Source organism: Phoxinus phoxinus (assembly GCF_949152265.1).
Source record: "Phoxinus phoxinus genome assembly, chromosome: 2".
Classification (NCBI taxonomy): Eukaryota; Metazoa; Chordata; class Actinopteri; order Cypriniformes; family Leuciscidae; genus Phoxinus; species Phoxinus phoxinus.
This window is the reverse complement of record NC_136877.1, coordinates 8,387,616-8,399,849: the sequence shown is the minus strand read 5'-3', so window position 1 is coordinate 8,399,849 and position 12,234 is coordinate 8,387,616. Positions and strand designations below refer to the sequence as shown.

The following is a 12,234-nucleotide window of genomic DNA, read 5'->3' as shown; positions in this document are numbered from 1 at the left end:
ATATAAAAAAATGCTATACAAAAAAAAACATGCATTGAATTCACGTTTACACATGTATTATCAATAATTGAAAATGTGTAACTTAAAATCACCATGAAACAGAAGTTGCTATAGACCTTTCTTCTAGATTGTGTATCCGGGTGAAACGAACAAGCAGAAATGTAGGGCAGCACCAGCACTTGATTTTGTCCAATGGGGAATTGATTGGATGGTTGTGGTTTACTATTTGTGGATCTTATGTGAGTGACAGGTCATTGCCCCACCCTCGCACCAGTAAACACGTCATCAGAGAGATGTCACTGCAAGTGGGAGGGGAAGTTATTTTTAATATAAATTATGGATTTAAAAAAAATGATGTGTACGGATAAATCATTTATAATAAATACTGCAATAGGCTTATTCCATTTTTTTTATTTATTAATTTTGATGATTTCATGGTGACTTTAGTACTACACCATGACTTTAGTGCTACACCATGATTTCATGGTGACTTTAATAGAAAGTCAATATATTCCTCTATAATATTTGAATCATTTTCTTTGGCTTTTGTGCCGTGCCAATATAAAAGCCAGTTATCTGACTTTGGTAATGACATGCTGCAATACTTCACCACAAAATTCCACGTTAGGTCGATCAAACGACCCCTGGCTTACTAAAGAGAACCAGTTCAGTGACTCCCAAAGGAAGTGCCACAACATTGCACGCTGACGTCATCACTGACTGCCACGAGGTGAGGTGAGACCGCAGCACGGCTCTTTCACGGCAACTCATCCGCCGAGCTGACACGTAGATCAGCGTTAAAATACAACTGTACTCGATTTACATAATATGAGTGAAAACGGGCACAGTATCACGAGTTTTCCTAGTGAGCACATCTTGGAATTTATATCGTCCGGTATATGTATATATATTTATATCTCTTGTCATATTACTTGAGACATAAACCACGTCTATGCAAAATGCATTCCTTATTTCAATTCTCTTTATAATAGGCTACTTGCAAAAGCTAATACATGTTGTCAATACTCACAAACCCTAGTTCACAGCATTACTATTAGAGCTTATTTATAAATAAAAATAATAATAGGTCTATAATAAAAACTAAAAGCCAAAGAAAATCATATATATGATATTTAACGTGGGGAGTATTTTTTAACTTTTTCAAAGAATTTCTGTTCCCATATTAATAGATGTACTACTAAAGCAGGTCGCGCCTTCTTACATCCGCATTTGAAGTTCGGAACATCAGTCATGTAACCTTCCGCCTGCGGTAGAAGTGCTGAGGCTGGGACCGCCGCCATTTTGAATGTCTGGTCCGTTCCTCCTTCCGTCGATTGAGAAGATTGCACTTGTTTTCTGGTATCGTAACGGCTGGTGAGTCGAACCTTATTTTAACCGTCTAAACGATTTCATTTACGACTGGTACGTTCTGAGCTGTCAAGCTGCTTGGTTTTATTCGGGTTAGCTAGTTTTCACCCTGTTCTGCATAGGAAGTGGAGCGCACAGGCTAAAGCTAAAGCTGCTCGAGAGCCTCTCGCTCGGTGGCGGCGCTCTGCGCGTGCACCGGGACGCTGTCATACGTTCGAGCGCTAACGGCCGCCGCTCGCTAAACTATCATTCTCGCTGTAACGTTATTTCCACAACGACGTTCCGCTTCTGGGCGTGAAATTCCAACTACACTGTATTTTATGAACGTTTCAGTTGGTTTAAGTAGAGGTGTGTGTTTAATCCTCCGTCAAACCGACGCTCAATTTGAGGCCTGACGAGATTCCAGTCTGTTAGCAACGGACACGCAGCACTCCATTCACCGACATTACTAAGGAATAACAGCGGTACCTAATACTTAGTAAGGAGTGATAATATTCGTGAAAAGCACTGAAATGTACCCGTTTTTTAACCATAGAGTAATGTCGTCTCATCTCAGTGTTTATAATTTAGCTTAGCACTAATGGCTTGACGTTAACGTTATAGCGCAAGGGGATGGGTCTAGAAACACAACCTCAAACAATCTCTCTGAATACGATAAATAAAACGGTCAGGGTGGAAATTAATTAGTGGTAAAGGTCAGGAATACGAGGTGTATGATGCCTCTTGTGTATGTTTTAGACTTGTTTAGTCACCAGGTGGTTTTGAGAGAGATGTGTAATCGTTCTTGGATGTTGTACTCTATAGTATGTTGTTAATGCTGTTTAAAGAGTTGTCTCTGTCATGTCTTTACACCCTTTTGCTTGTGGTGCATATGAATGGCGTGTTTATCTCTTCATTGTGATTGTGGAGTAACGTAAAGGTTACAGAAATAAAGGAAGCGACCGTCTGTAAACGTGTCCTCCCAGTCACTGCTGCAGTTTGCATGATTCCTGGCTTAGATTTGCATTCTCTGTCCATGCCAAGTTTTCTTTTGTCAGGTTTTTTTTTTTGGTTAATGAATAATTTAAAGGTAGCTGCTAAGAATTAATTTTCAATCTATTATTAGACTATTAAAGGTTTAGTTCACCCAAAAAATATCCCCTAATTTACTCACCCTCATACCAGGTGTGTATGACTTGCCTCTTTCAGCTAAACGATATCCTGGCTCTTCCCAGCTTTATAATGGGAGTGAATGGTACCACCGATTTTGAAGCCCAAAAAGGTGTCCACCCATCATAAAAGTAAGCCATACGTCTCCAGGGGCTTATTAAAGTCCTTTTGAAGCGATGCATTTTTGTTTGAAAAATATCCATATTTATAACTTTAAACTTTAACTACTAGCTTTCGGTTTCAGCCGTACCCAAGTTGAGTTCTAGCGGAAGAGTGACCTTTGACCCAAAGTGTGACATAGGATGTGTAGGAGTAGCGTAAGCTTAGGTGAGAGTAGACTCCTTTTGTGCTTCGGACCGTATCAAAGATAGTGGTGTCCATAACACCAGGAAGTGTGTTTACATTTGACTGGACGTTATTCAATAAATGTGTCCAATCATGGTGAGTTTATTCATCAGATATTTTAACAACCGCTTTAAATGCTTTGTAACCAAGTGCAGAGAGCACCAGATCTTCAGATGAGCGCAACTCATTATAAAATGAGATTATCATCCGTGGAGTTCTTTTTGCAAGCCGTTTTTACCAATCTTTACATTAAATTAGTTGGCTATCCTTTTCAAATGTTGATAAGAGTCCCACACTTAAACATTTGGTTTGTTTGTTCGTTCTCATACTTTTATCTTCATAACTTTACTGTAGACCTTTATCCAAAGCAGCACTAGTTTACTGGGGCAGGCCACCAGCAGCGGTATGTTATTGATATTGATGCTATTAGTATTTTTATTCATTTATTATTACTACCAAATAATCCAATAGTGACTAGTATCTTTTTCAATTTCATGTCCAATTACTTATTAGATACTAGTACTTATTATTCCATTAGTAACTAGCATCAATTCAGTCTGGTTATGCTTTGCCTCTTTAATTACTAGTAACTAGTGATGCACTGAAATTTCTGCATCTGAAAATATATATAAAAATAATTTTTGGTTTCAGCCAAAATCGTTTTGAAAGGCTGAAATCATTGATTTTAACAGTCAGTGCTCCTCCGTTGATGCAATGTCTATTTTGTGCTCACCATGTGGATTTCATGTAAACCTATCAGCAGTGTGGGCGCACTTCACCCTGACCAAAAATGAAGCTGAAGCTCGTTGCCGAAGAACTTTAATACCTTACTGGTTTATCACCTGAGAATGCAAAACCTTGAACAGCATTTACCCAAATTTAGTTTTTGTAAAATTAAGTTTTCTGTCACTGTTTACACTGTTCTAATAGTCTGCTTGCCATATATCTTCTTCCTTAAACTGATTTGGTGAGACAATTTCTATTTGGTTTCTAGCACTTATTGAAACTTGTTCTCCAGGTAATCTCCTTGAGGGGGTGCCATTTTTTTTTGCTCTCCTCCTGGTTGCTAAGCACAGTTTCCATGTGATCAGACGTGACTCTCTGGAGGCAGGTGTGAGATAAAACCTAGCTAAGCTATATGTTGAAACCGAGATCATTATGTTTGGTCTTGTTACCTGAATTCAGCTCTCTTAGGCTCACAGTTTAAATGATTTAGAAAAATTATGTTCACGTTTCCATTATCATAATCTGGCACAATATTACCATACAGCTACATACTTTTAGGCTTTTGGATTATCATGTTACTGTCCCAGATTAGGACTTATGGTAAAATATTGTACACGTGCTGGACTACAGCCGCTTTTGTGGTTTTGGCCGATTCTTGTCAGTCAGCTAAACAGATTGAATTCTAGAGTCATATTTTATCAGCAAACTCTTCTCTAAGGGTGTTTTCACACCTGAAAGTCCGCACCAAAGTCCATGTTTTGATGCATTTTATTTAATATTTTTATTTTGGTTTGGTTTCACGTTGCAATTATGCGAGCACACATGATATACTTGCGTCCTGTCGTCATCCTCTATGTGGGCTGCATCTTGACATTGATTGGTTTGTAAACGGATGTGCATCTGACGTCAGTCAGCATGTTTTCAATTTGGCGGGTAACTTTGACAAGAATGAATGAACAGATGCACCTGTCATTTTGATTCGGATCAAACTGTAAAGTCAGAAAATCCGGACCAAACAAGGTAGGTGTGAAAGGGCCCTTAAACTGTATTCAAAGCTGAAAGGCTTCCCCAGTGCAACAGCACTCTTCACATCACCAGTTTACCAGAGTCTCCCCAAGTTTGGCAGGAGACCCACAGTGGAACAAAACTCTTATTATCAAGGACTGGGACGTATGGTCACGTAAGGCTGACCATGGAGAAAGTATTTTGCTCTTGAAGTATAAAGCTTCCCCAACTAGGGTCACCTTAAGCCCTCTATTGTACCCAGATTGGCTTCTAAACAGTGAGGTCAACCTGGAACTATAAGCGGTTCCCCTGTACAGAGAAAGGTTGCTTAAAAAGCAGTCCTGCATTATTTTGAACCGTTGAATGACATTTTTCCTCTCTCTGTCGAGGTGGATCATAAGGCGGATCACATGATTAAGTGGCTAGGTGTGTGTAGTCATGCTTTCTTATTCCCCGTAAAGGGAAGTTCTGTTACGGTTATATGGCAGTACTGATGTCACAACACTGGATGCTGAATCACTAGCTGTCATGGTGAAGCTGAGGATCTGTGGCGTTAAGGCATATACTGCAATGATTCATTATGTTGTGTGCCAGGCCAGCTCTTTGGATGAGGAAAACCCATCATGTTTCTCTCTCCTGAACGCAAACTGCCATTACATTTTGAAACCAGCGTAGCTCAAAGGCAGGAGCTGTACTGGGGAATAGGAAGCAGAATCAGTTTTTTTTGTCTCGCACTTTTCCCTTGATTGATCTGCCTAAACTGCATCATATTCAGGATTAGGACTAACTTTCATCTTCACTGTGCAAACTATGTACAGGGGCAGAATAGGGCTTAAGAGGGAAAAGACAGCCAAATCTTTTGATGTTGATCCATCATAGTTCTCTGTAACACTAGACAAATTTATTTAACTTGGATTGTTTGTTCTACTACTTTTATCTTCATCACTTTACAGTACACTTTTTATCCAAAGCAGCACTAGGCTAATTCCACCACAGTCCACCAATTTCACAGTCCACCAGCAGCAATGTCCTTATGTGCTGTTCAGTGCACAAAGCAATTGGGTTTTCTGAGTAACTCTAGTTTTGAGACCTCTTACTGCAACATCAATCTACTACATAGCCATAGTGTTATTTCAGCCAAAATTGAAAATTCTGCCGTTTACTCGCTTTCATGATCGATCATCTCTGTGGCTTTTTAAAATATATATATATATATATTTTATATAGACCTATCAGTACTCAAAATGAAAAATTTACGAAAATGTCCATCCCTATTGCTCATCGTCATGTTGTTCCAAACTTGTAGCCTAATTTGTCTGGGAGAAATTTTTTTTTTTGAAGAAAGTTAAAAAAACAATTAAATGTATAGACGTGGAGCACAAAATACAGGTTGAGAAGTGCATAAGGTTGAGCAAATGATGAAACTATTTTATTATAGACTGTCAAATCACTACCTGTTATATAATGGGATAGTTCAAGTCTTGACTTCTGATTGTTAAATGCAGCATTCCACATCCACTACATGTCATGCTGTGCTTATATTAACGGTATAACACAACCTCTTATGCCTTGTGTTTGTATGAAACCTGAACAATGAACTTTACTTGCACAATTCATCTGCTTAAATAGAGAAAACATTCACTACACATTTAAAGCAGATGATGTATCAATAATTGCTCTGCAATTTTTGCATTTCTTTGAAACTCATTGGATTGGATTGGCACTTAAAATGATAAATAATAGGCATGCACACTTTATCATTTTGAGGCAGTTCATATGATTTAATTCGAATAGGCAAATTGCCTATGCAGAGATCCACCCCAACCAGAAGTTATGAGAGCAGACGTGTTTGCAGCTTTAGTTAAGCCAAGGCTGCTAATTGCCCTTAGCCTGCATGTCATCTGCATAGAAGTTTGCTAATGCTAACATAGTGCCAAGTAAGCTGAAGAGGCACTTAGAATTGAAGCATCCCTTCCTCAAAGAAAAAAGACTTGGCTTTCATCAAACTGGCAGAAGACCAAGAACTGTGTGAAGGCATCTGACATAATACAAGAGGCTAGTTACGTATTTCTGGAGCTTATTGAAGTGGGGGAAAAAATTTGATAGCTGGGACGCTGGTTTGATTGTCTTTTTGTTAAAAACAGTCGTTCTGAGCTCGTTTTGGCTCGATTTACTTAGTGTTGTTTACACATTTAGGCTACCCATTGGGAGATATATCCAGCTGCAGACCCGCAGCACCACCAGTTTCAGAACCCCAGCGCCAGAACCCCAGCGCCAGAACCGGAAGTGAGGGGCGGAGTTATTTACAATGAGACAAGCATGTAAACGATGACAGAATGTTCACTAATTTGAAGAATGTTAACCCTTTCACACGTAAGTTTAAAATATTCTAATTGACCCCCCAGCGTGAGTTTTTCAAGGCGACCGTTATTTCGAATCTGTCACTTTATGGTTTCCATGGTGACGCGTCACTGCTTGTCACGTGACACAGCGCAACCACAACACAGCGCTGAATGAATGATGATCTGCTTTTATGTAATTTTTCCTTTTTTATTCTAAATATTCATTACTTTAACTTACATATTTGTTGAGTCTCTTTTCTGTCTCTGCTTACTGAAAAAGGTGTATACATTTGATAAGCTACCATTGACTAAACATTGAGGATAAGTCTACAATAACTACAAATTAATTTAATATATATTCCTTCTGGAGATTCCCGAATGTTTTGTTCAAATATTTGACTTGCTGTATCCACATTATAATATAGGATCTACAGATGTACACTACTCTGCATTGTGAAAAGCTGTGTAAAGGTCCAGCACACTTCTGAATGATTGGTGACAGTTTTCATAATTACTTTAACAATGGTATGTGTCACTTTACAATAGTTTGTGGCATTTTCTCTCATGCTAGTTTACAATTATTTGAAATACCTGATTGGTAAGTGTCAATTTTTGGTGCACAAACAACATACTCCTGCTTGTAAGTAGTACCACTTTAATAAGAACATTTTACTAAAATAGCTAAATAGTTTCTATATTCTTGTATAGTTACAAATGACAGCTTAACTGTCCTATATACAAATAGAAATAAATGTGTTATCATAACAACTGTATTTACAATATGTAGGTAAATACATTGTAAAAATTATTATAAAAAAAGAAGTGAACCATAGTAAATATAAATGCATACAACGGACCACGATATTAAAAATATGGTGAAGCCCAATGTTTCTGTACCTTAATGTATCACATTAAGTATGACGTTTCGTGTGTAATAAAAGTATACCGTTTCGTGTCTAAGCAAATTACGCTCCAAAACGCGTTACTCGGTTTAGAACGTAAGCTCCGCACCTCACTTCCGGTTCTGGCGCTGGTGTTAGAACGTAAGCTCCGCCCCTACTTCCGGTTCTGGCGCTGGGGTTCTGAAACTGGTGGTGCTGCGGGTCTGCAGCTGGATACTATAGCCCATTGGGCCTGTTTTGACTAATATTTAAATAAACACATGCCTGTCAGTGCTCATACCCTGTACGTCTTGTCAGCAAGTTGTCACTCCAAATTTGAAAGCCTTTTTTTGTTCCTAGATCAAAATACATTAACCCCTCTCATACCTTAATGCTATTTTGTTTAATACTTATTATGCATCCATCTTTTATGACCTCATATTAATTGAGAAACAATATGGAGTATTTGTAGTTTTAAAAACTAATTTACCACAGCGCAGGGCCATTTCAAATTAACTAGTGAAGACGAAAGTGTTTAAATATGGTGAAATGGTCACAGCACCTAAGATATATAGGCCTACTTTCCCTTCATTTCCTTTTAAAACATCACAAAAATGTTGAAGTCAATAGACTTTTTTTCTTCTTTTTAATGCTCCAACTGCCCAGGGCTGTCGCCAGAACAGGGGGGCATTTTGTTTTCATAGGGGGGCACACTTTATATGATCTGAAAAACAGACAAAACATTGATTTACCAAAACAACAACATCTTGTATTTATTATTACTGAAATACACGAAGATCTATATTAAAAACAACACCAAAACACAAGGATAGTCCATCCTACAATACACTAAAACCCATTTGGCTATATACTTTGTAAACACGAGTCACGAAAGCTTTTCATTTCCTCCCAACACAATAATAATAAAAACAATATACAAAATAGCAACTTCAATATGAACATATCATATTTAAAGTGTAAAAAGACTTTGAGCATACTCTATTAAAATAGTTGAAGGCGACAGATCTACGGGTGATAGTCATTTATAAATGCACGACCTACACATCCTAGCATAAACTCTGCCAATACTTTATTTGTTAAAGCATCTACGTTCACAAAGCAGCACTGGTTATTTGAACAGATTACATGCTATACGTGGGATTTGGCATGGAAGAGAACGTGCAATGAACGCTCCCTTTTCACTAAAAAGATCACTCGTCATTGTTCATGGCAATCTCACAAAGTTCTGAAGTCCACAGAAATACGTAAAAAAAAAATTTTTGCTTTCAATAGTAAGTTTACTGAATGAGCATATGATTAGGGGGGAATATTGTGTCCTCTTAGTCATTTTTATAGAGTAGTTTTACATTCATCATAACCGTAAGAGCAATCCTGAATCCATTGTAGAATTTTTATCCAAGGCAAATCTTAACCTTAAATAAGCTGTTTTATCGTATTTCAACAACTTGTTACTTGCCATGGAAATAGCCAAATAAACAAACTGGCATGTCGTTAAAATACTAGATAATAGTAAGGGAAATAAAAATGATGGCAAGAATATTGATTTGTTGCATCATTTGTATATATACATTTCTTTCTTTGAATTTCTCTTTTGAAAACCAGAACAAAAATATCAGTGTTTTTAGCTAAAGTGTGAACTTAAGATAAAAGCCACTGCATGTTTTATTCCTTGAAATAACACTTTGCTTTTATCACTTCATGCTTAATTGGACAATGACATTGTGTATTTGTCATTTAAATGCACTTCTTACCACTGTCCATCCATTTACGAATGTAACTTCTGTTTTTCTGCAGGGAGATGCTGATAATGTCATTGTTTAGCAAGTAATTACTGTAGTTCCTTTCTGGCTCGAGCAGCTTAATTAGATGCTGCATGCTAACAGATTCAAGTGCGGTGTTTCTCTGTGATGGAGAGCCAAAAGCAGCTCTCATCTCTGCATGCAGGAAGGGAGGAATATTAACTGTGTGTGTGTGTGTGTGAGAGATGGATCTCTTGGTGTGATTAATGTGCATTATCAGAGCAGTAAACCACTTGAAGTGCTCTGTCTTTCTGGTGCCACTGATTACTTACTTTTGCAACTTACATTTAATTACAAGGTGACCTTACGCTATCCATACACTCCATCACTTTGTTGAGAGGAGCTGCTCTGTGTGTGAGGTGAAAGTGTTGTAATGCCATGTCCATTCGACCTCAGTCTGCAGCATGAGTCATTTCCTGTTTGGTCTGTTTATATGGTCCACGTTTTAACTGCTCTTTTTGCCACAAAGCTGTCACCGCAGATCCTTCGACACCTTCCTACAACAATCCAGAGAGGTTTTCTGAAAAATGAGCCTTCTCTTTTTATTAGCAGCCCAATTTCACTCTCTCCATGCTAATATCCCTCTAATTCTCACTGTTTATGAGCTGAAGATCAGTTTTCTCCTATGTGTGGTAGGTGTAAATGTGACCCTTCGCAGGGAGTTTGATTGACAGGCGATCTGACCAATCATAATCCTTCATTTTGTCAAAGCACTCAGGAGAGTTAGTAGATTAACGTTGGTGGATTTGAACTTGAAAAAAGGTGTGTACTGACGTCTTTCCCGCCGTTGAAACGACATTCCTTCTGATGTCCATTCATTTATTTGATGTTTATTTGATGCTATAAATTAACTAGAGGAAGAGATGATCAGTTCATGAGCAGCTTTAACTGATGCTTTACAGCGATCTGTCAGACACATTAAAGAGCCACAAAACGGTATTTGTTTAAATTTCTTTTAAAAAATTGCCAAAGTTGAAACTTTTTCTTGTTAAAAGTAACCTGGGCTGTGCTGTCTGTCAGCGCGTTGTCAGTAGCCGCGTTTCCATTACAGATTTGCGCAAATGTTTTGCGCTTTTATCTAAATATCGATACAAAACTATTGCGAAATGACGGCGTTTCCATTAACCGATGTTATGCGACTAAAACGTCCTTTTTTCTCTCGCGATAAAGTCATTCCAAAAATCACGGCAGCGGACGTTGGTTTATATAATCTCACAGCCACCGCATTAGACATTATTATTATTAATGGAGGGAGACGTACGTGTTATCCAAGCATTAATGGCAGGGAAAGACCCTTATATTCCAAACGAAATATAAGGAGTTTCTGGGTGTTTCACCCTCATTTCTGCGCTGAGGTTTTCATTGTGGCATTTCTTTGAAGTTTAGAATCCAGTATTCCTGTAGGCTAATTATTGTTTCTTTTATGAATTTAATAAAGAACGCTGTCTCCTATTCCAAACGATCCATGTAGGCTACTTTTGTGTCCATTCGTTTTTTCCTTTTTAAACCCGTAATTGAAAAACGAAAAATAAACGGTTGTCTTTTTAAAACGCAAAGTTGAACACCACAATTTTAATTTGAACTGGCTACACCAACTGCTGCGCAAAAAAGTAAATATCGACGAATTTTCAGATGTTTGTTTAATGACTTTTTTCCCCTTTATTAAACATGTAAAATATCCACAAATTAATATTGATTTTACTGGTTTTCTAAGGCCAAATTAGAACCTGGAATTGACATTTTCAATTGACAATTCGCAATTTCAATTTGCGCAATTTGAAGGGTAATGGAAACGCGGCTAGTGTCAGCTTTCCTCCGATGTATTTTTCACTGCGAACACGTGTGGCATGGGAGCGGCATGGCTTGTCAGACATAGTAACAGTAACTAAAGGTAACACTTTGCAAACGGTCAATTGCATACTATCCCCTTTCCTGTGAAGTCAAAGTTTCTTTCCATCGCCCTTTTCTTTTTTGTTCGCTCCAGATGTTTGTGTTAGAGCTGGATTACTGTTGAATACTGTAGAAATAGGCTCCTGCATTAGCAGTCATGTAATCTTACCAGTTTTGTATGTGCTCGCTTTTAATTTTTAATCAGCCTGCCCTCCAGTGGATTGAAACCTGATTCTGTTGAAGGAATGGAATTTCACATGTGATTCCACCTGCTTGTGTCTCATTGGCTGATGAAGCTGATTATGGCCATACTCTGATGTCTGCCTTTTCCAGACTGACTGTCCCCATAGAAAAGCTCACCTCATGTGCTAGTCAATTATGAGATGCTCGGCGTCTTTTGGGATTCTTAGAGCTCTGCAGAACGACTGATCAAGAGAGCTACTTCACCGCTCTAGGGTGTTGTGCTTAATTCATCTTGCAGTGCAGGAGCGATTTCCCCATTTACATCATTATCATGGTAACGCTTCATTTAGACAACCGGTTGCACTATTAAAAAATCTATTAAAGCTAATTTACTATTTAATATCATGAGAAAAGCATGAGTTATATAAGCAGAAACATCATGTATGAAGGGGGTGGTAAAACACATTTTTTCAAAGGCTTGATTGTGTTTGTGGGGTGCACTGTAACATTTTCATGCTTCGTTTT

The 12,234-nt window shown here is 38.1% G+C and overlaps 1 protein-coding gene across 2 annotated transcripts in view; it reads left to right on the top strand.

The window, feature by feature from the left end:
• Positions 1-1,239: 1,239 nt before the first annotated feature.
• ap1g1 (adaptor related protein complex 1 subunit gamma 1) overlaps positions 1,240-12,234 on the top strand; it is a 34,707-nt gene continuing 23,712 nt past the window's right edge. For both annotated transcript variants that reach the window (XM_079605001.1, XM_079605000.1), the window contains exon 1: positions 1,240-1,374. The gene's annotated coding sequence lies outside the window, so the exon portion shown is untranslated. The remainder of the gene's footprint in view (positions 1,375-12,234) is intronic.